The sequence below is a fragment of the Cibotium barometz genome, chromosome 15 (assembly GCF_041138505.1).
Source record: "Cibotium barometz isolate CiBa-2024 chromosome 15, ASM4113850v1, whole genome shotgun sequence".
In the NCBI taxonomy this organism is placed as follows: Eukaryota; Viridiplantae; Streptophyta; class Polypodiopsida; order Cyatheales; family Cibotiaceae; genus Cibotium; species Cibotium barometz.
Genome location: NC_141060.1, coordinates 60014152 through 60041560, shown reverse-complemented (window position 1 = coordinate 60041560; position 27409 = coordinate 60014152). Strand labels below are relative to the sequence as shown.

Genomic DNA, 27409 nt, shown 5'->3' with positions numbered 1-27409 from the left:
GGTTCAAGGCATAAAAGTCTTCCCTGCTGCTTTGCCAAGCTCAACGAGCACAAAATCTTGAAAAGCCCCTTGATTCAAGATCAATTTCTGATCATGAATGGTACATTAATGCACATGAAGGCATCCAGAGTCTTCACAATGCTTCCCCCTGGCCACATATACATCCAATACATAAAAGCCCCTTGATTTATTGGCACATTGAGTGCTTGACAGGCATCAACACATTGCCCAAAGCATCAAATGCCAGTGCCTGCATGCAAATCAATCCAATTGGCACAAAAGCCCTTTGATTCGCACTCCAATTTCCTGCAATTTAGCCCCGAATGTGAGATTGCTCACACCATTCAGCATGTATGAATGCCCAATGGCACAATTACATCAAAAAGCCCCAAATGTTAACACCCAATTTCCTGCCAATTGACCCGGAATGTGACCAATGTCACCCAATGCTGCCAATTGTGCTCAAATCTGAGCCATTAGGACCTGTACCTGCTCAATTGATGATAATGGACATGCGAATCCCAAAATTGAAGCAAATACCTCTGAAATTTCTGATTTCTTGCGATTTGCAGACTGAATTTCTTGATTTCTGTTGCAGGAAGGGGGGCGTCGTATTTGCTGACTCGTGTGCTGATGCTGCTGCTGCTGTGCAGGTACGGATGCTGTTGTGTGCTGTACGGCTGTTGAAGGGAGCTGCTACTGGACTTGGTGCTGCGAGCTGAAAGCTGGTGCTGTGCAGGCTGGGAGCTGGCTACGCTATGATGCTGCTGCTGCCCTGTGGTGCGCCTGGCTGAGCAGCAGCTGTTGGTTCCCTGGTTGGGCAGTGTGGCTGCTGCTGGGCAGCAGCTGAGCAGTCCACGCTGTGGTTGGGCACGCATGGCTCAGCTGCGTGGTTTGTTGGCTGCCTATGCTGGGCAGCCAGGGCAGTACGACCAGCAATAGACAGGGCTCTTCGACCAGCTAAGTAAGACCAGCAGGCGCACAATAGACAGTGCGACCAACAGCAGGGTGATCACGTGCAGATGGTACGGCCAGTAGGAAGCGACCAGTAGAGTAATCAACAGGGGACTGTGAGAAGAGGGAGGTGATCAAGCTCTGATACCAGTTGAAGGAGCTAAAGAAGCTCAGCTGAAACAGTTAGGATTTCATGTGGGAGACACACACAGAGAAGAAGGGAGAGAGAGAGAGAGAGAGACATGTGGGGATAAGTCAACTCACAAAGTATGAGTGTGTGACTCCCCTATCACACATGTATATTTGCTCTAGTGCACATAGTGCACTTAGTACTTTTAATGTACTAAGTGTACTATGTACTATAAAACTTATGGGCTTGTACACACTATAAGGGTGGGCATAATGCCTTTACCCCAACAACCACAAAGCCTGGAGAATGTGCAACATCCACCTCCACCTACAAGTAATCAACTGCCATCTACCTGGCCTTCGGATAGGTCCCCGTGGAAAGAACTTCCTCATCTACAACAGTTTCTTTGTCCCGAATACTACGAGACATCAGAGCATAAGTTACTTGTAAAGTTTCCTCTGACTGACGAACACAAGAACTACCAACATCTGTACTGGAAAGTTCCTGCCAACAGTTATCATCATCTGGCAAGCTATCCTCCATCTGGTCCCGAAAAGCCTGCACCTGCAGCGTATCCACACTTAAGTGGCCATTACCAGACTGCCACTCATCACAAAACTGAGGACCTGGGAGAGAGAGTGCTAAAAGTTTGTAAACTCCATTCTCCACTCCGCCTTCCCATACTACCTGGCCTATTGCCTTGTCTCGGCGGAGAGCAACAAAATGCTCATCAAACTCCACCCGTATGCCAGTCTTGCAAACCTGATGCACTGACAACAGATGAAAATCAAGTGATGGAACATACAACACCTGGGAGGAATGCTTCCCCCCTCTGCCATCGGGAACTATCTCCAACCTGCTCTCACTGTGAACTGGGATAGTGGATGTATCTCCAGTAAGAATGTGACCAAAATACCTGTAGAGATCTTGTAAATCTGAGCGGGAAGGAGTCATGTGCCTGGAAGCACCACTATCTAGAATCCACTCCCAAGTATCCGCAGCGGAGAGTCCTCCAACCACCTCCTTGCCCAAAGAAAATGAAACATCGGTGTCCATCACCTCTAGGTGCACAAAAGCTGGAGTCTTCATGGTTGCTGCTGAGGATTCTGCACCCTTATCGGTGCTCCGCTTGGGACACTGCCTCCAATAGTGGCCTTTCTCGCCACAATCATTACAGGTCCTCTCTGCCTTGAGTTTCTCGCGGTCTGAGTCAACTTCTTCTCAAAAGACTTCTCTGGTGAAGCCTTCCCTTTGCCCTTGTTATGGCCTTTCAACCGTTGGCCAGTTAAGGCCTCCAAACCTCCGCCCTGTGGAGGGTTCGTGAATCTTTCCTCCTGGTTCAAGACCATGGGCACAAGCTCCTCCCATGTGATGGTGCTGAGCCTGCCACTGGTAATCAAAGAAGAGTAGAAAGCTGAGTACTGAGAAGGCAAATGCGACAGCAATGTGATGGCCATATCCTCTGATGATCTCTCCTTCCCAACCTGAAGAACTTCCTGCTGAAGAGCCTACAGCTTATTAATGTGCTCCTGCATCGTCGATGACTTTGCAGGATTCATAACCCGCATGTGTACTTCCAAGGAAATCCTCTTCATGGGCGATACCCTGTTATAAAGAGAAGCCAAATGTTGCCATATACCTTTGGCCAGTGTCATATGCTTGATATGATTGATTACCTGCGATGTGCAGTTGAGGAAGATGAAAGAGCGGACCATGGCATTGACACGATCCCACAACTGTGCCTATGCCTCACGGTCCTTCCAAATCGAGGGTAACTCCCCTTCCTCTACCTCTGGCCGTGGAACCCCAACAACAATGAAATCAGCAAGGTCATAAGACTCCAGAACAGATTCCATCAGTACCTTCCAGATGCCGTAGTTATTCCCGTCCAACTGACGGTCCACTAGGAATGTGGGGAGTGTCGGGATCTTCACATGCTTCTTAGCCATCTCAAGTAAATCTGCCATTGCGGGGATGTAACTGAAAAGGGTGGGTGAGTGGGAAAAAAGAAGAACTTAAACCTGCAAGTGCCTGTCCAGCAAATCAGCCCGCCTTCCTCTTGCTTCTCCTCTTCCCGGACAGTCCAAAACAGTCCACCAATCAGCAACAAAAAAGCCCCCTTCTTGCTCACACAATTCCCAAGATCTATCAAGATCCTAGAGCTGTGATACCATGTCAAAATATGCAGCGGAGATGATGACAAAATCTGAGAACACAAGAGCAAGTGCACTGCAGAAAAATACAGCAATGGAGAAGGAGAGAGAGAGGCGTGTAACTCTACTCTATATACACAAGAAAATCCCGAAAATATGATACAATGAGTGGGGGGCCATGGGGCCATTTTATATGTCCCCATATGTGCAGTCAGCCTGCTGTAGAGACAGCCAACAGCAGCAGAAAGTCCACGACTAGCATATGTCACCAGTCGGCCAGCTTCTTAGGGTCGGCCCTCACACGTGTGGAGTCGGCCAGCAACAGAGAGAAGCAGGCCCAATAGGCTAACACCTGGACCACTCAAGATAGCCTCCCACAGCAGAAAAAATAGGGAAAAATATGGAGAGTGGGGAAAAATGAGAAAACACCTAATCCAGGCGGGCACACCCACAACAGAGGCCCTGGTGTATATGTACAGACAGGAGATGACTACTAACAGCTACTTCCCTTAGTGTTAGGCTTCATTATGATTGAGTCTGCCCTGCATCTCTGGAGGTTTGACAGAAACTCAATACGAAGGCCTTTGTGTGAATATATGCTCTCATGTGTGTGGAGTGCGTGTGTGAGAGCATATCTTGATATAGTGTTCTACACCCACTATTGGGCATTGATGACGTTAGTGGGGATGTCATAGTATCTAGTCCATACTATGCAGAATGGAGTTGATAGTTATATAGTCTTGTGGGTTGACTACCATGAGTATATAACATGCACGTTCCTAAAAGGTGAATTTGGGCATGTTCCTGGATTCATCTAGGTATATAATTCAGCCGTATTAGTGGACGTGCAGGTTTCACATTGTGAATTTTTCTTCCGAGTTGCGGTCAGTTGATATTGTGCTTATTCTTTCTATCTTTAGCGGTGCATTTGCCCTATCAACTACTTATTTGCTGTACTAATTCTTTCTATTTGCTACTTCCCTTAGTGCTAGGCTTCATAATGGTTGAGTCTGCCCTGCATCTCCAGACGTTTGACAGAAACTCAGTACGAAGGCCTTTGTGTGAATATATGCTCTTATGTGTGTGTGTGTGTGTGTGTGTGTGTGTGTACACATCAGGATCTCTCTACTTTGATGCAGGCTCTTTCTTTGTTTGTCCTTGCGGCTGGCCTAGAAATCAATTTTCAGAAATCTAAATTGTTGCCTCTGCATTCAAAACAGTGGCATAATTTGCTATGGCCAGGAGAAATAGTTCACTCCACTACTCATTTGATTCGGCATTTGGGATATCCTTTGGGATGGTCAGTCACTCGCCGTCAACAAACAGATTGGGTCTTGGCAAAGCTCAAGAAAAAGTTGGAATACTGGAAACTTGCAACATGGCCATTGCATGTTCGTTTACGGATTCTCCAATCCATCTTGGTTGCCTATATTCAGTTCTACCTTCCTCTCATCAGGTTTTCTAAAGGGGAGCTGAAATTATTTATGTCCACCATCTTTGAGATATTCTGGAGGTCGAAGCAGGGGAAAAAGAGTGTACGTTTGCTTTCGGCAAATCGTTTGTGCACCCCTAAAATGCATGGAGGCTTAAATATCCTTAATTTACAGGTGCATATTCTTGCCCACAGAGGTAAACTGATGCTTCAATTTCTGGAAGGCACTCAGCCTCGGACAACGATGATCCGTCATTTGTTACTTCATCTGACGACTTCGGCTTTTGGCCATTGGCAACCTACTCATTGGGATTTTATTCTTGGTTACATTACTGGCAAAGTTAAGGGCTGTCCTCTCATTTCTGGCTTACTTGCTGATTGGAAGCTTGTCCTTTCAAATTTAAAATGGAATGGTCGCGGCTCCTTACAAGGCAACTCTCTCCGCGCTGAGAGCATCCACTGGTCCAAAGCATTTTCAGTTCCCCTGGCGGTGCAAGAATCCCGGCGTTCATATTTTCTCCACTCAAAGGGTGTTACCTCTGTGGCAGATGTCATCCATCCTGATGGCTCCCCTCTTTCTTTTCCACAGGCTGCTGCACTTTATGGCTTGGGACCTCATTATCGTCGTCTTTGGCGTGATATAATTCAGATGCTTCAGCCTTTTTTGCCGATTCCACTGTTGGAAATTCGAGATCGCCTGCAGGATTGGACTATCTCCTCTTTTGATTCTTCATGCCATCCCTTGAGGCTATCTGATATTACAGTTGCTAGTCTGTATAAACATTTGTTGCCATTGCCTTGGGTTTCTGAATGGGCAAATCTCTTCTGGCATATGCATCGGTCATTTTGGTGGTGGAAAAGACGATTGCGATCTCTTTGGCAGTCGAAGCTTCCTCTTCGACAACAGCTCTTTTTATGGCGCGTTCTTTTGGCTGTTATTCCCTCAGGACAGTTTCTGGCACGCAGACATATATCCTCATCCACTTGCCGTAGATGCTCTGCTTCCAGGGAGACAGTCATTCATATTTTTTGGAGCTGTCCTCCTTCTCGTCAGTTTTTTCTTCCTCTCATTCAGCTTCTGCGGGCTAGATTTCCAAATATGATATTTGAAAAGTTTTTCTGGCTATTTGGTCTTCATTTGCCCAGACCAGAGTTCTCTCTTTTCTTCTCATGGGTGCGCTACTGGGCTTTATGGACACTATGGAAAGTTCGCAACCATGCAGTTTTTGGTGATGCGGTTTTTTCTGCCTTTTCTTTTTTTTCGGTACTCCCTGCATCAATCTTTTTTCGATTGCATGCAAGTTGACCAAATAGATCATGATGTATATATGTCTTATATTGACATCTTCAGTTGATGTACTTTGGGACTATCTACTTTGGATAGTCATCTTGTAAATCTAATATACTTATGATTCCACTAAAAAAAAAGAGAGAGTGTGTGTGTGTGTGTGTGTGAGAGAGAGAGAGAGAGCATATCTTGATACAGAGTTCTACACCCACTATTGGGCACTGATGACGTTAGTGGGGATGTCGTAGTATCTAGTCCATACTATGCATAATGGAGTTGATAGTTATATAGTCTTGTGGGTTGACTACCATGAGTATATAACATGCACGTTTTTAAAAGGTGAATTTGGGCATGTTCTTGGATTCATCTAGGTATATATAAGAAAGCCTATTTGTTGGTAGCAGCAAGGAATTTGATGATGAGGGGCCACTCTTGTGTCATATCCTTGCCTGCCGGGCGATCCCGTCCTCTCCTATCATTTGACAAAATGTCATGGCATTTGCCTTAGGGGAAGCCCCCACCTGTAGCCCCCGCACTTCCACATGGAGGGCCCTATCCTTCCTGCGTTTCTCTTCCTTGAGAGTCTCATGTATGATGCTTTGTGTGGTTTGTGCTTCTTCACCACCTCCACCCAATCTTTCTTGGTGGTCTGCAGTGCTTCACGCAACTTAATACTCACAGCTCCAGCTCTGTGCTGTTGCTACTCATCCCTTCTTGACATATACGGATAAGCTCACTGAGGTTGATAGATTACATGGACTTCTTCTTGATGGTCGGCATTGTTGGGGTAAAGGCGTTATGCCCACCCTTATAGTGTGTACAAGCCCATAAGTTATAGTACATAGTACACTTAGTACTTTTAATGTACTAAGTGCACTATGTGTACTAGTGCAATATACATGTGTGATAGGGGAGTCACACACTCATGCCTCATGAGTTGACTTATCCCCACAACTCTCTCTCTCTCTCTCTCCCTTGTGCTTCTCTGTGTATGTCTCCCACATAACTCTTAACCCTAATTCTCCCACATTGTTGGGGTAAAGGCGTTATGCCCACCCTTATAGTGTGTACAAGCCCATAAGTTATAGTACATAGTACACTTAGTACTTTTAATGTACTAAGTGCACTATGTGTACTAGTGCAATATACATGTGTGATAGGGGAGTCACACACTCATGCCTCATGAGTTGACTTATTCCCACAACTCTCTCTCTCTCTCTCTCCCTTGTGCTTCTCTGTGTATGTCTCCCACATAACTCTTAACCCTAATTCTCCCACATCAACTGGTATCAGAGCTTAGTGATCCCTCCCTCTTCCCTCTTCTCCTTGATAGCTGAACGAGCTGCTTGCTTTGCTGCTGTCATACTACAGGGCATCAACACTCGCAGCAAGACCTGCAACACTCGTAGCAAGGCGCCTGGACACATAAATCGTAAAGATACGCAGGCGATAAGAGCATATGGAGTTGGCTGGCCACCTAGGCGAGTGGCGAAGGCAGCAGCCGTAGGCGAACGAAGTCCACAAGTCGGGCGTCAACCGTGCAAACGTGGCGCTGCTGGCGGAGAAGGCGACGTGAGCGTTGGCGAACAAACGCTAGGCGAACGAAGTCCACAAGGCTGTGACGTCGTCACGTGCGCTAGCGAGGAGGCGAGCGAAGGCGCCAGCACAGCGAAGGCAAGCGTACCCCTTCCACCTTCCGACACTTCATCTCTCACGAGAGCTCCGCTGCGTTCCCTGCCGTCGCCGGCCGATACCACCTCTACATCTCCTACGCTTGCCCCTGGGCCTCCCGCTGCTACGCCTTCATCAAGCTTAAAGGCCTCGACCACGCAATCGGCATCACTAGACTAGTCGCACGGTGCGCTAAAGCTACGAAGCAGAGAAGGAAGACCTCCTTTTGTTTGAAGAGCTTCAAGAAGATTGATCCTCGTATTCCCTCGTTTCTGCAGCAACATCAGCAAGAATTGCCCCCCTCTCCTGCAACAGCATCTGCAATCAAAATTCAGCCTGCAAATTGAAGGAAAATCAGAAATCAAGGTATTTGCCTCAATTTTTTTCTTGGGATTTGCAATTGAGCAGGTGTAATCATTAATTGAGCAGATACAGGCGCCGAATTGTTCAATTTTTGAGCAAAATTGGCAAAATTGGGTGACATTGGTCACAATCAGGATCAATTTGCAGGACATTGGTCACAATCAGGATCAATTTGCAGGAAATTGGATGTCGAAATTTGGGGCTTTTGATGTAATTGTGCAATTAAGCACTCATACATGCTGTATGATGTGAAAAATCGCACATTTGGGCAAAATTGCAGCAAATTGCAGTGCAAATCAAGGGGCTTTTGTGCCGATTTGGTTGATTTGCATGCAGGCGATCGCATTTGATGCTGTGGATAATGTGCTGATGCCTTACAAGCACTCAATGTGCCTGTGAATCAAGGGGCTTTCATGTATTTGATGTATATGTGGCCAGGGGGAAGCATCGTGAACACTCTGGATGCCTCCATGTGCGTCAATGTACCATGTATGATCAGAAATTGATCTTAAATCAAGGGGCTTTTCAAGTTTGTATGCTTGTTGAGCTTGGCAAAGCAGCAGGCAAGACATTTATGCCTTAAATCCTCAAAAATCAGCTTGCAGTCAAGGGGCTTTTGCCCAATTTCTGTTCGGGACTGTTGTATGCAGTGTTCGTGACTGTAAAAATCTGATTTTCACTCATTTGGACAGCCAGGAGAGCATTTATTGCTACTATACCTGTTGGTACAGATTTGGCACAGCTTTGTGCATGTTTTGGCATGGTTGTACACTGTTTTGAGTGACCAAAAGGTTCAATTTCAGCTGCTGTACTTGCCGGTACAGGTTTGGTACACCATTGGTGAGCACTTGGTACTGCTGTACAGTACTTTGGAAGGGCAAAAGAGCACATTTAAGGTGCTGTCCAAAATCTGCAGCAATCAGATTTTGGTGTTTTCATCACATAAAGTGGGAGAAAAGTTGCATTCTTGCTTCCGCAGTGGGAGATAAAGCTTGGGAGAAAAACAGTGAGCACTTTGTGTGCTTTTGGTACAGTGTTTGCACACTTTGCAGGGAGTCAGGCATTGACAGGTTGCATTTTGTTATGGCAACCACAGGTGAGAGCTCTTCGTTGCTTCACATCAAGAAGCTTGAAGGCTCGCATAACTATGATATTTGGCAAACCCAGTGCTACAATGTGTTGCTCCAGAAAAAGCAGCACAAGCCTATCAAAGAAAGGGGTGTGATGCCCGCTTCTCTTACTGCTGAAGAGTGGGAAGATATGGATGAGCTGGCAAGATCTACTATCATGTTGTCTGTGTCAGACTCATTACTTTTCAGCATTCGTGAAGAGAAGACAGCTTGGGGAATGTGGCAGAGATTGCAGGACTTGTATGCCCAGCAAAGTGCCTCAAGCAAAGTGTATTGGTTGAAGAAACTCATAGGTCTTCAGATGAAGGAAGGGGCATCTATGACAGCCCATCTCAATGAGTTTAATGGTATTGTCAGCCAAGTTATAAATCAAAAGTTGGCAATGGACGATGAGTTCAAAGCCACTTTTTTGTTATGCACTTTGCCAGAGAGTTGGGACACATTCAGGACAGCCACTAGCAATTCGAATGCTATGCTGTCATATGCAGATGTTGAGGGTGCTCTTCTTCAAGAAGAGATGAACAGGAAAAACAACTCTGTTGGAAAGTCCAATGCAATGAATGCACGTGGGAGATCCCAGCAAAGGGGGAAAAGCCAAGAAAGGGGAAGGAGCAAGTCTCGCTCCAAAAAGGATTTGGAATGCCATTATTGTGGCAAAAAGGGACACATTAAAAAGCAATGCTACAAATGGAAAAATGATCAAAAAGAAAAGGGAAAAGGCAAAGATAAAGAGAAGGATGAAGCCAAAGATGTAAAGCCAAAGGGCAAAAGTGGAGTCAAGATTGAAGAAATCAATGTGTCACATGCAGGTGGCAGTGAGGATGAGGTCCTCTTTACGTCTTCACTTGATGCCCATTCACTTCTTACAGGTGGTCATGGTATGCACTCATGGATCATTGATTCAGGTGCCTCCTTTCATGTCACAGGTTGCAGAGACTTGTTTGTCAGGTATACTGCTGAAGGAGTGGTTTATTTGGGTGATAACCATGCATGCAAAATTCTTGGCAGAGGTGATGTGAGGCTTGTATTTTCAGATGGCTCACAGCTTATGCTCCATGATGTCAGGCATGTGCCTGAGATCAAGAAGAATCTGCTTTCTACTGGACAGCTTGATGATGCTGATTATGTTACCACATTTGGTAGTGGAAAGTGGAAAATTAGTAAGGGCTCACTGGTTGTTGCCAGAGGCTCTAAGGTGGACACTCTTTATTTCATGCATGCAGGTGTTTGTCACCATGCTAATGTAAATGCAACCGAGCTGCCGGAAATTTCTATGTGGCATAGCCGGTTGGGACACATGAGTGTCAAAGGAATGGAGCAATTGTCTCGTTTGGGTTACTTGCCTTCTCTAAAGTTTTCAAGTTTTCAGTTTTGTGAGCATTGTATATATGGTAGGCAACTACAGTGCCCCCACAAGAAAGCTCTTGGACAGAAAGATGCTCAGTTAGAGCTTGTGCATACAGATGTATGTGAGATGCCTCAGCTTTCTTTGGGAGGGGCAAAATATTTTGTGTCTTTTATTGATGATGCCACACGCAAGGTGTGGGTCTATCCTCTTCGTTTGAAGAGTGATACATTCTCAGTGTTTCAGAAGTTTGTTGCTCTTGTTGAGAATCAAACTGGCAAAACACTGAAAGCTTTGCGTTCCGACAATGGTGGAGAGTACATGTCCAAACAGTTTCAGGACTTTTGTGATGCTAAAGGCATCAAGAGGGAGCTCTCTACTCCTCATGATCCTCCACAAAACGGGACAGCAGAGAGGATGAACAGGACCATACAGGAGAAGGTCCGTTCTATGTTGTCACATGCTGCATTACCTCATGGTTTTTGGGCTGAAGCTGTTATGACAGCCGTTCACCTTATAAACAGGTCACCTAACACAAGGCTTGGTGGGAAAGTGCCAGAGGAAGTATGGACAGGGAAGCCTCCGTCATACAAGCACTTGAGAGTGTTTGGTTGCGTTGCGTACGTGCACATACGCAGGGAAATGCGCACCAAACTTGATCCTAAGTCTCACAAATGCATATTCCTAGGATATGGTGACAGAGGTGAAATGGGGTATAGACTTTGGGATCCCATGAATAGAAAGATTATACGCAGCAATGATGTCATTTTTGATGAAACATGCATGTATAAGGAGCCTGCAAGGCAACAGGAGTCTGGCAGAGTCATCTTTGATGATGATGGACATCATGGACAACAACAAAGGGCTGTAAATCAGCCATTACAGCAGGAAAACCAGCCCTTAAATGGTGCTGAAAATGGTCCAAATGGACAGCCAGAGATGGCAGAAGATATCCCTATGGATATACCACAGTTAGAGGAGATACCGGGCATGATTTTTCAGCCTTATGGCATGGAACAGGAGCCACCAATGGGTGATATGCAGGCTGGAAAGCAACCTGCAAATGATGGTCATTGGGTACGGAGGTCCACTAGACCCTCCAGAGCCCCTAACAGGTTTGTTCCAGGGGTTGACTACTTGATGCTCACTGACTGTGGGGAGCCCTCATGTTACAAGGAGGCTTTACAGAGGGCAGACAAAGCTCTTTGGGAGCGTGCCATGAAGTCAGAGATGGATTCTCTGCATAAAAATGGAACTTGGAAGTTGGTGCATTTGCCTGCAGGCAAGAAAGTTTTGCCATGCAAGTGGGTATACAGGCTCAAAGTTGCATCAGATGCAAAGCCAAGATACAAAGCCAAGATACAAAGCCAGGTTAGTGGCTAAGGGCTTTAAGCAGGAATATGGTGTGGACTTTGATGAGATCTTCCCTCCAGTGGTCAAAATGACCACACTTAGAGCTGTGTTGGCTTTGGTTGCGCATGATGATCTGGACTTGATTCAGATGGATGTGAAGACTGCTTTTCTTCACGGTGATCTCCATGAGGAGATATATATGCAGCAGCCAGAGGGTTATGCAGTAAGTGGAAAGGAGAAGCTTGTATGCAAGCTGAAAAAGAGTCTTTATGGGCTCAAACAGGCACCAAGAGAATGGTATCATAAATTTGATACATTCATGAAATCCCAGAAATTCAGGAGAAGTGACACAGATCACTGCTTGTACACCAAGAAAGCTTTGGATGGCAGTCTATTGATCCTCATCTTGTATGTTGATGATATGTTGATTGCCGGAAAATCTCGTAAAGAGATGGATGCCTTGAAACAGAGGCTGCATCAAACCTTTGATATGAAGGATTTGGGTGATGCAAATCACATTTTGGGTATGCGGATACTTCGGGACAGAAATCAGCATGTGTTGTATTTATCTCAGAAGGAATACATTGGCAAAGTCTTGCAGAGGTTCAATATGGACGGGGGGAAGAAGACTAGTACTCCTTTGCCTCCATATGTGAAACTCAGTGCTATGGACAGCCCACAGTCAGATAGAGACAGGGCTGATATGGCCAAGATTCCGTATGCTTCAGCTTGTGGCAGTCTCATGTATGCCATGGTTGCTACTAGGCCGGACATTGCATTTGCAATGGGAGTGGTTTCTAGATACATGGCCAACCCTGGCAAGAAGCATTGGGAAGCAGTGAAAGGTGTCATGAGATACCTGAAGGGTACACAGGATATGTGCATTTGTTTTGGCAAACAGGATGCATTAGTGCATGGTTACACGGATTCGGATTATGCCGGTCATCCAGATAACCGAAAGTCTACTACCGGTTATGTATTTACATTCACAGGAGGTGTTGTGTCATGGATATCCAGGATGCAGAAGTGCATTGCCTTATCTACTACAGAGGCCGAGTATATTGCAACCACAGAGGCTTGCAAGGAGGCATTATGGCTATCTCGGTTAGTGGTTGATTTGGGTTATACAGGGGATATACCATTGTTGCATTGTGACAGTCAAAGTGCCATCCAGTTGGCAAAGAACCCTGTCTTTCATGCAAAGACGAAGCATGTGGATGTGAAGTATCACTTCATCAGAGAGGTGATAGAGAACAAGCAAATTCAGCTTGTTAAGATTCACACGGATGACAACCCGGCTGATCTGTTGACAAAGAGTTTGCCTCCGGAGCAGTTTGCTCATTGCAGACACTTGATGGGCATTGGATGAGGCCATTTTCAGCCTTGATATGGTCTTGTATATTATCATGTACATGCTGATTTTTTCTTTTCCTTCATTTAAGGGCACTTTGCCTTTAAGTGGGAGGTTGTTGGGGTAAAGGCGTTATGCCCACCCTTATAGTGTGTACAAGCCCATAAGTTATAGTACATAGTACACTTAGTACTTTTGATGTACTAAGTGCACTGTGTACTAGTGCAATATACATGTGTGATAGGGGAGTCACACACTCATGCCTCATGAGTTGACTTATCCCCACAACTCTCTCTCTCTCTCTCCCTTGTGCTTCTCTGTGTATGTCTCCCACATAACTCTTAACCCTAATTCTCCCACATCAGGCATTTGGTTGTTCAGGCATATTCAGATGACTCTTTTTTCCTTGGAATATGCAATTGGATCTGCAATGTCTCATGAATGCCTTGCATATGTTTGGAATGGCAAGTGCTTGAGTGCTCACAACTAGGCAAAATTCATGCACATAAATTTAACAAGTAAACAAATTTAAAAATAAATTAAACCTTAATTCAAATTAATTTTAAAATCTAACAAAGACAAACAATAAATACATACTTAAGTGAAATTAAAATTTGTGGCCAAGTAGAGAGTTTCCAATATTCCAATTTAATCATAAGTTTTTCCACCCAATCTGTAGCATCACAAAGTGAAAGATTCCATCCCACAGGATATCCCAAATGTCTGACATGTTGTGTAGGTGATATGATTTGCTCAGGCATAGAATGTTGTGCCATTGAGCTTTGCTAAGGGGCAAAAATTTTGATTTTTTAAAATTGATAAAAAGACCTGCTTGATGGGGCAGTTGTGCACACACTAGCTTGGTGTTTCTCTATGTTTGGGCTACTATCGTTCACTCTGGTCGCACACGTCTTCCAGCTCTGAACACTCTAGTTCCATTATTATTTTTTTATTTGGGCTAGTTGTGTCCACTCTGGTCTCGCATGTGGTTCAGTTGTAAACACTCTAGTTCTAACCTATTTGTTTATTTGGGGTATTTGGGCTAGTTGTGTTCACTTTAGTCACACATGTGGGCCAGCTAGTGTTATTCCATTTTTTTAACTGGAACTAGTTGTGGTATGCATTTCGGCTAGATGTGAACACTATAGTCCTATCTCATTTGTTTTACTAGGACTAGTTGTGTTCACTTTGGCAGTTGTGAACGCTCTTGATCTTGTCCCATTTGCTTGATCCTTTGGCCGACTGTGCACATTTTGGTCACATATTTGGGCCTGGTATCCACATTCATGTCAAATTCTAGGTTTTCTGGTATGCTTATGTGAGATAAGTGTGCATTCTCCCTCATTAGAGATAATATTCTTGGTTTTTCGGTATACTTATGTGAGATTAGTGTGCATTCTCTCTCATTAGAGACAAATTGCACATTCTAATCTTTTTATCTTTTCACGTAGCAGCACACACATCATTGAAATTTGAAAATCTAGATTTTCTATTAGGTAGCACATAGATATATGTTACTATGCTGTATAATCCAGTATTCCATTATTTTAAAAGCTACTTTATGATTCTTGCATTTTACGATGATGTATGTTTTACTTATTTATTTATCAGTTTGCATTTGTAGACTATGTGTTGGAGAGAGAAGCAAAGAGAAGGACCCGAGGGATGCCATGTAATAGTCAGTGTTTTGACATGCTTGGCTAGTATGCTTGAGATCTTTTGATCCTAGCTTGAAGATCTATCAGCTTTATAACAGATGATTGGGCTACTCAGAGGTTTAGGGCTTTGTGCAACAAGTGGCTATGTTACATGTTTCCATGCAACCACTTTCAGAAGCCGTTGTGCATCCTCTTGCACAAGAAGCTTCATCAACTTTGCAGGCACTCCATGCTTCTGTGTGCTGAAGTTGTTAAAAGGGGCCACTTGGTGATCTTACTAAAAGACCTGTTGATCATGTTGTGTCAGAATCCATGACTAGCACCTAATAACCTTGGGGATTGTTGTCCCTAGGACATCTGGACTACATCCACATGATGAATCATTTTGTTATTTTTAGGATAGATTAGTACGAATCATTTTGTTATTTTTAGGATAGATTAATATAAGTTGGCATTGTGTTGAAGCCCTGCTTCACACTCGTCAAACTACCAAGGATAGGTTAGTAGTGAGAGAGTATGTGCTAAACCTCTCTTACTTGTCAAATTACTAGGTATAGAATACTCTCTTTATGGTAATCTATGTAGGTTGAGTGTATAATTACTATGTACGTTGAATATATAATTAATATGAATACTCTCTTTAGCCTTTAAATTTTGAATAAGGTGCACAATCCAAAATGGTCATACACGTTGAAGAGCTAAAGCAAGGTAGAACAACCTCGGACGTAGTCATACTTTTCATGATAGTGCCACAAGAATTAAAGAGCATTTGTGCTCCATTGGTTGTACTGTAGAGTGCTGCCTCAATGCCTCCTCCAGACACAAATATTTTGCACAATTGCAGGCCAAAAGTAAAGTAAAGAGCAGGCTTTTAATGTGTTCTAATGCGTCAATAGATTTTTAAAGACGTGACGAGGAAATGCAACCTTTCTTTCTTTCTTTTTTTCAAATGAAAGGCAAAGATGTTTTGGTTTTACATTGCCTGACTATACCAAATTGCACACTAAGGTGTGAAGCATTCATTGGAAAATACCTTGAAACAAAATGCCTTTTAACTTTGTGCCAACCTTTGGTTACACCATTACAATAGTAGATGGATGGACTACTTGTCAGCAAACCAACCTTTCATTGTACGATTGCAATAATAGATGGGTGACCTAGTTGTTAGCAAAAGGCATCAGTAGTACCATTGCAATAATAGATAGGTGACTTGTTTGTTAGCAAAAGGGGGTCGCTTGTAACCCAGAGGTACTAGGTTTGATCCCCGGCTAGACACCTGATTGTTACCTTGCCCTCACTTTGTAGAGGATATGAGGGGTCCTCACGGAGTATGTTGTTCCCTTCGCCAAATTTTATTTTTTTTTAAGCCACTAATAAGTATAATGTGGATTTGTCTTAGAGACTCTTATCCTTCTCGAGGCGATAGACACATCCTTGAGAGACAAAACTACACGATATATTGAGAAAGTTTGTGAACAAACTATTGCCACAGTGAGTGGGCCAAAAAAAGTGATAGCAATAGGTCTCAGATAATGTAGCAATTTAGAAAACTGGAGGTGTTGCTATATGTGGTTGCAAGATGTAAATTCCTTCGTTAAAACCACCATTACAAATTCTTTAGTGTCACGGCCTTATGTTTTAATAAGTGTGATGGACCACTTATGTTATGGCCTTTTTTAATAAGTGTGATGGGCCACTTTCTGAACTAGGTGCTTCATGTGTAAGAGATAACGGATATCCAAAATTAAATGCATTGTAAGTAGGAGTTTTAGACCAAGTGCACCTAGACACAGTCTTGGACGGCCACATGTAAATGTGATCATGTATATACTACACGTTTGTTACTAAGAAAAAACACAACCAAGTGTACTCTTTTTCTCTCTTGTATGGGTGATGCTCTCATTGTATGCTAAAAATGTGGTTGTGTGCATTACAAGAAGAGGGATAACTTGTATGCTTACGTGATATAGTGCTTCATCTATTCTTCTCTATCGTGATATAGTGCTTCATCTATTCTTCTCTATCGTGAGAGTATAGGAGACTCACGGTGTTGTTTGAACAATAGCACCCACATAACCTACGATCCAAGATTTTCTACATGCCCAAAGGATTAAGGACCACAATGGCATGACAATGAAGTGAATATGTGAGGAGAAGTAACTTTCGTGATTAGCAATTGGTATTGAGGTAAGTCTCCTTGTTAACCCCATTTTGGGTTAACTAGACACTCTCCACCATACATAGTGAGGAATAAGAGTCATGAAAAGGCACTATAAAAGATGTAATAGTTATGAGAAAGCTGGCTTTGTCCAAGCTCACTTAGTTATTTTATGAGTTTTGTGTGCCCAAATGTGAGTAAGGGGGATAGTTGTATATAAGGCAATTTCTCATAATACAAAGACACAATCCCTCTAATTGAGTCGTTTACCCCTCTATTTTCTTTTGTCTTTGGGTGTGTGAGAGAGAGAGTTAAAGATTAGAGTCTAACTTGATTCTTAGTGCATGTTCCCCCTATTCTCTGGAGTGAGTACTTGCAAGTGGTGCAACAGCTTCTATGGTGATAGCTTAGAGGTGCGAGCTTGAAGGAGAGGAGCTACCAACCATTAGTCGAGCTTGGAGAGCTTCAAGAGATGAAAACTCAGAGGCAAGTTAATATTCCCTGCAAGAAATGGATCTAGGGATTGAGAATGAGGACTACACTTATTGGCTGGAGTACACATATGTGCTACTCATGGGAGTATCCACCATGAAAGCTTGGGCGATAAGCTCCAAGAAAGATAAAGTGTATAATGATCCAAAGGATGAAAAGTGTGGTAAGGTTAAAAGATATCCAAGTACATAGGCCATGTGCCCTTTTATAGTCCCAAGGCCACATGTTCCCTATGCCCTAAGCCCCATGTGCATGTGCATACTAAAATTCCTACATTACGAACGAGCCCCTCCTATAATGATTTCTTCCTCAAAATCAAAGGGTGGTTGTGCATAAATAAACATATACAATAGGTTATATATAAAGCCAAAAGTTGATCCACAGCCAGGTATCAATGCTGAGGTCTATTAAAAGACCAAAATGTCCAAATGTGATTCGCATCAGAATCACATGACCCCGCGGGATCAAATGGAAAAGATGGTGGAATGCCATCAAAGATGAAGTCAAAATACAACCACCTAGATCAAAGGGAAATCCAAGCCATGTAAAGTCCAAGACAATGGCTCCAAGTAAACCTGGATCACATGTGAAGTGTAAAGAACCATTGTCGATAATGAGCTTAGCCAAATATCCTCTCAGGTCAAATGGATAGCAACGATATACATCATGGATCCCTAAAACCGATGTAGTAATAGCCCCTAGGTCGAAGGGAAAGCTCACAAGCCTATCCACTTGACCAAAGTGCAAATCTAGCATCTAAGGTATTCATCAAATGAAGCCAGTTAGAATGCTAAATGGTCATGGCACAAATGAATCACCATGTAGACCAAAACCAAAATACGCCACATATGTACTCGAATGACATGCCACATAATCAAATACCATACATCCCAAGTAGCATAGAATGCATCCAAAGAGAAAGATCCCGGCTCCAAAGAACTTAGGATCATGTCGATAATCATGGAAGCCAAATGAACATAACTCAAGGTCGGTATCATGCAAGATCAAATGCAAATTAATACCGTCGTCATGTGTAGCATCTCTCGAACAATCCAAGGTATGATCCACTACATCAATATGTATATAGACATGATGCATACCATGCACCATATCCTCATGTGTAAGACCCTCTATATTTGTGTCATCCTCCAAAACATGATCAATATGATCATTGTAATCATCATCACTAAATATGAATAATGAATCCACATGAGAGAGAAGTGATATCAATATGATCTTTGTAATCATCACTAAATATGAATAATGAATCCGTACATGAATCCGCACATGAGAGATAAGTGATATCATCCAAGTCACTAATAATGAATCCACACATGAGAGAGAAGTGATATCATCCACCAAGTCACTATCCATGACATCCTCAAGGTCTCTCCGGAAACCCGCCGCCCATTGTGGGTAGGGCAATTCCTCTCTGGAAACCCGCCGGGTTTGCAGAGTTTTTAGTGGGTGAGCCTAACGGCAAGTCCCATAGTACCTGGGCTCCTTCGAGAGTTCTTGGTCGCTGTCGTGCCCAATTATTGGGTCTTCCGAGGTCATGCCTTAAGGAAGTGGCGAAACCGTTCTCATGACACCGAGACGACGAAGCTAATGACAAAAGTGTTTCTCTGCTCGAGTCTAGAGACGAGCATGCTCGTCTCTGACCCTGGCTCGAAAAACAAAAACCTCGAGATCTCTAAGGTCGCCCCCATAGATATAGTCTATCTCCATCAAGGGTGCCCCCATAGATATAGTCTATCTCCATCAAGGGTGCCCCTATATGAACTATATCCCATGATAAATTAATCTCCATCAACACATGAATCCACACATGAGAGAGAAGTGATATCATCCACCAAGTCACTGTCCATGGCATCCTCAAGGTCTCTAAGGTCGCCCCCATAGATATAGCCTATCTCCATCAAGGGTGCCTACCCCTATATGAACCATATCCCATGATAAATTAATCTCCATCAACACTAAATCTAAGGAGATGGCTATCTCAAATATCTCTCAAGATCAACGTTATATGATCTAAAAAGAAAATAATCCATGTGCATAATCCTGCCTCTCCTATGAGGCCTCACCTTAACAAAGTCATTACTACCCTCATGTACTATTTTTGATTACTCAAAAACAAACGCTGCCAAGTAAGCTATGAGAACTAGGAGTAGTGTGCTGGAATTTAGGAATGTCTCCACATGTTTAAGTCCTAGAAGAATAGCTTGACACATCTAACACAAGAAGTTCAGGTCTATGCTCATAGGTATCTCGTGAACCCACATGTGAAGAAGTATCACTAAACCTTGTGTGTAACAATGGATGCATCACTAATCAAATGCTCTCAATCCTCATGATCATCTAATGTATCCAAATGATTCCTAGGAAGGTAGGTAGGCATAAGTGTATTGTCACTCACAATGCTTGATGCTATCCCTACCCTCGAGATCATGCCCACTTGATCTAGCTCACAAACATCACAATAACATACATCATCATTATGTGCATGTGTCAATATCATCAGGTGCACGTGTATCAATATCATCGATCCTCATGATCATCTAATGTATCCAAATGATGTTTAAAGAACAAACTGTTGTAGGGCACCAAGGCAATACATTCTTTCTTCCCTCAAGGCATTATTCCTCTCCTTGTTGAAGATCAAGGACTGCACAAGTCTGCATTTTGTTGCAAGATTTGAACTCTGCAATGTTTCTTGAAAAGGCCTTTACTGTTTTTTGAAGACATTTCAAGATCTAAGTCTTTTTTGGCAATCTTTCTTATACAAGAATGATTTCTTTACAAGAAAATGGATAAGAACCACCAAGAGATGAAAGATTAAGCACTTACACTATGTTTGCACTCCAAATCTTTACTTTTTAGATTGATTCAAACAAGAATATTTTCAATATTGCTCCAAGATTTGTTGATTTTTGCACTTTGATCTTGTTAAGTTCTCAAATTTGTACCAAGATCCTCTAAACTCCACTTTGTAAAGTTGCACAAATTTGTAATAGAATTGCAAACTACTCACATCTACAACAGAATTGCAATTTATAAATTTTCTTCATGAACTCTGCACCAATATTTGCATAGCAACCACCAATACTACCTTGCAAATTGCCAAGAATCTAAAGAAACTAGATAAATATTGAAGAAAACTAGGGTTTATGAACAATTTTGATGAAAAGAACGAGTGATCAAGGAAATTTTGCACTAAGCTCAAAGAATAAGATTTTTTAAAATAGTGATTAGTATGTAGCAAAAAATGATTAATCCACACAAATGAATATAAAAGAAATTTTAAAAAAATTATGTAAAACATATTTTGAAAATGATTAAGCTCTAATTCTTAAGCAAGGCTCTCTCTTTTTGGAAAATATATATTATAGTAAGAACTAGTCAATTGTTATATACAAAACTCCAATACATCACCTCTCCTAACCTTCCACTTCACTGTTTAACAAATTACAGTCAGCTCCCACCTCTCATCCTCCCAAACAAAGGAGAATGAGAACCCTTTAGATAGAAGGCTAGTGGTGGTAAAACTATGGACTAAAGGAGAGTGTATAGAGAAGCAATTGTCAAAAGGTTACAGCAGCACAGAGGCTATGATTTTTGCTTATGTGCAACTAGGCTATCATATTTCCTAAGCAAAGCTCTAACACCACTACAAGAAAACAATCTAGGGATTGAGAATGAGGACTACACTCATTGGCTAGAGTACACACAACTTGCATTCATTAGCATGGAGCACACATATGTTGCTCATGGAAGTAGCCACAATGAAAGCTTGGGCCATAAGCTCCAAGAAAGATAGTGTATAATGATCAAAAGGTATAAAAAGTATGGTGAGGTCAAAAGATATTCAAGTACATAGGCCATGTATTCTTTTATAGTCCCAGTGTCCTAGTCCCACATGCATAAAGATGCTCTAAGCCCCATGTGCCTAGGTGCATGCTCCATGTGCCTAGGTGCATACTAAAATTCCTTTATTACATTCCCATGATAGTCATTGCCTACTTTTGCCTTTCTATAATTGTGATAGAAGTTTTGAAGAGTGTTATAGCATACTATAACATTTTTGGCACCATCAGGGAGGTAATCTTACTTTCTTCACTTTTTTTGAAGCCTTTGATCTTATTACAAGTATCTTTCAGCTTTTCCATTATTCTATGTGGTAGGTTGAGAAAGGAATAAGACTCTATTGGAAAGAAGGTTAAAATGATTAAATTTGTTATTTTTTTGTTTAATTTGTTGGTTTGTGAATAGTTGGAAAACTTTGAGGAAAAGAAACCATTTGATTTTCATTCAGTTTCATGTTTTTTCTCTGCATATTCACCACATAAAAGGATACAACATTGTTTATGTATTTTCATAAAAACACAAAAATAATTAAAGGGATAGCACAATTGCAACATTCATGCTAAGGAGAGAGAAACTAAAAACTTTGGACATGAGAAACATTCATTAGCTTATGCAAACATTGAAATTTGGTAAAACTTATATTTTCATGTCGACAAAGTTATTCACGTCATCAAAAACTTCCCTCAATCACATGCCATGTATGTAGGGATTACCTTGCTAAAAATTGAGAAATTTTATCCTCTTATCTTGACTTTTTCTACACATGAAAATCGTACTTTTTTCACACCATGATTAAGTAGGAAATATTCACATCATGAATTTTTAGAAATTATTAAATGAGAAGATTTGTGACACAAAAACCATCATTGGTCATCAAAAGGATACCATCTTGTACAGGAATCCAATTTCAAAACTAAAGATTTTTTCACGTTGTGAATAAGAAATTGGCATGTCTAGACCTCTTTTCATGCACTTAAGATCCAGAATAGTAGTGGGAGACAATAGTGCTTCAAATTACCCACGTTCCTCTTATCAGCGGAGTATTGGTTCTAGTTACTCCACTCGCACACAACTAAGTGTGTTTTGCCTGAGAGGCCTAGATTCTTTTGAAACCAATAGCAAGGAATCCATTGAGGATGCTCTAAAAATTCAAGAGCAAGTGGAGGAGAGGATTGCATCCTCTCCCACGAGATCTAGTGGCCTTGTGGAGTTTTCCAAAGGACTATTCAGACTATAGCAAGAACTATCAAGTGGCCTTATGGAGTTTGCCAAAGGACTTATTTAGACTACAACAAGAACTACTTGCCAAAGTACTATTTAGACTACAGCAAGAATTGGAACATGAAGCTCAATTAGCTGACTATGGTCAAGCAATGAGAAGTGGTCAAATGAACATTGTAGAGAGGATCACCATTCAAATTGTACGCCCTCCAACAACAAACCCATGTTGTTGTACCCTTCAAATTGTAAACCCCCCCTGCCCCCCCCCCCACTACAAGGGCAACCTCTTGCACATACCCATGAACAAACCTAGTTCACTCCAAAATTAGGAAGGATGTTGCAGTGCTCTAAGGACTAGAGATGCCTACTATTGAGGAAATGAAACTAGAAGAAGAAATCAGAAAGGCCCAAATGCAGAGGCTAAAGTACAAAGAGTAGGGTTTGGATGTACGCAAAGCCAATGTTGCACATAGAGATAATAAGAGACTATGAACCCTATGGCAAATGAGTCTCCATGAGAGGCAACTGAGATAGCTGCTACATACGGCTTTTGTGACAATGCAACAACCACTACATTCTTCTTTCATGGGGTGTGCAAGATTTGAAAATGAAACATAGAGATGAAATTGGCCATCCTCATATGCTTCTCCAACATAGAGATGAAATTGGCCATCCTCATATGCTTCTCCAACATAGAGAGGAAATTGGCCATCCTCATATGCTTCTCCCCAACAATTTAGTTTGGGTAAGAAAATACCTCAAACTCTGGTGATCTATCTTCACAGTGAAATCAGCCCTAAGGAGATAATGTTTCCATAATGTTAGTGCATGAATTACAACCAAGAGCTCTTTCTCATAAATGCCAAGAGAGAGCACTACATCATGCAGTCTACGGCTCTTGTAAGCCACGCCATGTCCCTCTTGATTTAGGACAGCTCCTATGCAATTTCTAGATGCACTGAATGGTTTTTGCAAATCTGGAATGATCAACATTGGACCATGCATAGTTGCATCTTTCAATTTGAGGAATGCATCTCTCTCTACATCAGTCCATTTGAATATAGCCTTCTTCTTTGTCAAGTCATGCAAAGGAGAAGCAATCCATGCAAAGTGCCAAATGACCTGCAATAATACCATCCACTATGTGTGTGGGAGACGTTTCTGGTTGCTTTCTAGAGGCTATAAACCAACCATCCTTTGAGGGACACAAGTCACACCGGAATGAGACTGCAACCGGCGTCTAAAAACCAACCACACAAGTGGGAAAAAAACATATATTTTTCTAGGTTGAATCTCTTCACCAAAAGGCAAAGCTTTGATACCACTGTCATGTGCGAAAGCTCTGGAGTCTTCTTTCATTGGCATAAGCATTGCATAGGAAAACTTGATGCAAGAGCAATTAACATAAACAAAGAAGAGAGAGAGAGAGAGAGAGAGAGCACCAAGTAGCAAAATGTCCACTCAAAATGGCTATGCCAGTTCAACCACCACAAGCTCCCGTGCAAGTAACAACTTATACATGTACAACATATACAACATGTGGAGTGGATCATCTGATCAAAGACTATTTATACATATCAATTGGAGAGGCTTTAACTTCTTCTAATCCTACTATAAGCCTTTGCATAATTAGTTTACATAGTGATTAATGTACAACCTGGACACATAATGACCCATTAAACATTTTAACCGATGCCCCAACTTGATAACAGAACAAAGACAAGGTAGATGTCCAGTTACTAATTTCACTATCTAAACTAGAAGTAGAAGAAAGTTGATCAAGAAAGTGGGCAAGGGTGAAACTATGGTCGGAATCCACAATGGTTTAGACAAAGGAACCAGAGAATCATGATCAATCCACCTGTGAAGCTAATATGTTATTGCATGGGAAATGATGATAAATCCTAATGAAAAGGATCAACATGCAAATGACAAACCTGTAACTCCTCTAGGAGTTGGTGAATATCCAAATGTCAAGAGGATACTCAAAAGCTTAAAACAACTAAAGCCCTAGTGCAAAAATCTCAAAAGAAGTTTGAGGAAAAACTAAGGGTTGACAAGGCAACATGACATGAAATCGGGAAGGGAAAGGAATTGAATGTTCTTGAGCCAATCCTTGAATAAAAGGAGGAAGAGTGTAGTTTTGACCATAACTCAAGGGATGATTTCATGACATGAATTTTGCAAATGAAGATGAAATTCATTCGTTTTCTAGAGGATTACATAGAAAATCCAACCATGGAACAACAAACCACTAAGAGACCACTAAGAGACCACTAAGAGATCACTAAGAGATCATGGGATATTGCCACTCTTATGGCATTCCTTTAGAAAAAATGTGCCAATAGGGGTGTTCCTACAAAAAGTATCCCTACATTATGGAATATGTTGAGGAGTGGGTAGAGGGTAACTCAAAATAGGAGTTAACCAAGAAAGATACATACCTTAGCATGTTACTAAATGTCTACTCCAACCAAGGGAGAATGGTAGTGTTCCTAGATTTATTTAGATCCCAATGAATTTGCTAGGCTATAAACGTAATGAGAGTAGTGCCACAATAATTCCAATCCATCACAATGGGCAAGTAACTACGATCTTGGATGATAGAGGAGTGAGCATTATCACCAAGAAATAGTGGGGAAATCCTGCATTAGGATTGTATATATCTCGTTATAAAAATGGCACATGCTTTACGTTCCACTATCATCATACATTTGTAGTGATCAACTTTTTATGCCAATCGGACTCATATGATGTCATTTTAGGTATACCTTTCATAAGTGAAGCCAAGTTGGTGCATGATTGAGCATTAGATCACATCTATTTATGAAAAGATACCCAAAAGGTGGACCTTCAAACATAATAATCAAATCTAATGAAGGACAATCTATTTGGAATGAATCGGACACAATAGAACAAACCAATTCCTCTGTACAAGTGTGTAAATCAGTGGATGAAATAGAATCGGGTCAAGAAGAGGATAAGATGTATTCATCCCTCCCTCCTCTTGATTTTAGTGAGAATTGGATGTATGTGCTTACCAACTGATATGCTATCAACCAGAGGAATGAAATATGTTGATATGGAGTTGACTGAACAAGGTCCTTATATTCATGATGGATGAAAATCAAATCTAATGAAGGACAATCTGTTTGGAATGAATCGGACACAATAGAATAAACCAGTTCCTCTATAAAAATGTGTGAATCAGTGGTGGATGAACTAGACTCAGGTCAAGAAGAGGATAAGATGTACCCATCCCTCCATCCTCTTAATTTTAATGAGAATTGGATGTATGTGCTTGCAACCATTGATATGCTATCAACCAGAGAAATTAAGTATGTTGATATGGACTTGACTGAACAAGGTTCTTATATTCACGATGAGTGTCAGAACTATTGGGGATGATTAGGAAACATAGTCATCAAGCACACCAGTTTAGATAGTGCAACCAAAAGGTTCATGTCTGCTGAGAAGATGGTTAAAGTTGAGATGCGTACTAAAAATTTGAGCGAAGAATTGAACAATGTGATCACCGGATGAGACATAAAGGACCGAAAGAAAAGAAGGAAGCCTTGACTAAGTCTAAGAGAAAAAAGATAAATAAAGCCTCAGCAACAATTGAAGCCGAAAGGAAAGCCAAGAGGATCATTTCTTTGCTTAGAAATACATAAACATGAAGGGAATTCCACTAGAAGTGGTGCAACAATACCATCCCTATCATATAAGGGTCTCGACCCACCAGGCAGCAAAGACCTTATCAAATGAACTCAAAGTACTCATCATCATCAATAATTGTAGGGATGAAATTTATAAATTCATTGCTGTGAGATTCATTTATGAGATCACACATATTGACTTTATTTCTCCCATGATTCTTGTGCCCAAAAAAAATGGTAAATTACATGTATGTATGGACTTACAAAGAATGTCAATGCTGCAATATACTTGATGCCCTACATAGAGCATGTCTTAGAGAGAGTGTTTGAAGAAGAAGCCTACAACTTCTTTGATAGTTTCTCAAGATATAATCAAGCGTCCATTGCTCAAGACGATCAACATAAGATCACAATTACCACAATGCGTGGAACATTTACCTATAGGGTCATGCCCTTTGGATTAACAAATGCTCGTGCCTCGTTGTATTACATTTAAGGAACTACTTGTAAAAGTGGTTAGAAGTCTTCATAGATGACATGTGTGCTCACTCTAGATGGAAACTATAAATGAACAAACCATTTGGCTTGCCTAAGGAAAGTGTTTCTAAGGTGGTGGTGGTGATTATATCAGATATCCTTTAAAATGTCAATTTTGGGTATAGCATGTGGTAACCTTGGGACACCATGTCCAAGAATGGCATTTCCACAGATGACAACAAAGCTAAACTTATCTTGGAATTACCACCATTAACAAACTACAAAGAACCACAAAGGTTTATGTGCCACATTGGGTATAATGAAGGTTCATTAATTCTTGATGAAATTACAAGGGAATTAGATTGACGAACTAATCTTTGAATGGATGGAAGAATGTTAATAAGCGTATATTGAACTTAAGAATGCACTAGCTTATTTACATTAGAATGATACCCTTGGGTTCATAAAGTGTATTTCATTATTTCTCCCACCTAAGTTTATACATCCATTATGCTAACATGTAGCCCCTTTTCCTCCATCATTCAATGATACCCTTGGATCTGTAGGATGTAGTGCATTATTCCTCTTGCAGAAGTTTATGCATCCATTGTACTAACCCTCAATGATACCCTTGGGTCCATAGGGTGTATTGCATTATTCCTCTTGTAGAAGTTTATACATCCATTGTGCTAACCCTCGGACCTTTTCCT

General features: G+C 41.7%; 1 protein-coding gene across 2 annotated transcripts in view; it reads left to right on the top strand.

The window, feature by feature from the left end:
• Positions 1-15486, top strand: part of LOC147631503 (pentatricopeptide repeat-containing protein At3g16610-like) — a 52597-nt gene extending 37111 nt beyond the window's left edge. Inside the window, exon 3 of one of the 2 annotated variants that reach the window (XM_086809902.1) lies at positions 14795-15486. The gene's annotated coding sequence lies outside the window, so the exon portion shown is untranslated. Of the gene's footprint in view, positions 1-14781 lie in introns of both variants that reach the window. The other variant, XM_086809901.1, reaches the window with a different exon arrangement.
• The last annotated feature ends 11923 nt before the right edge of the window (positions 15487-27409 follow it).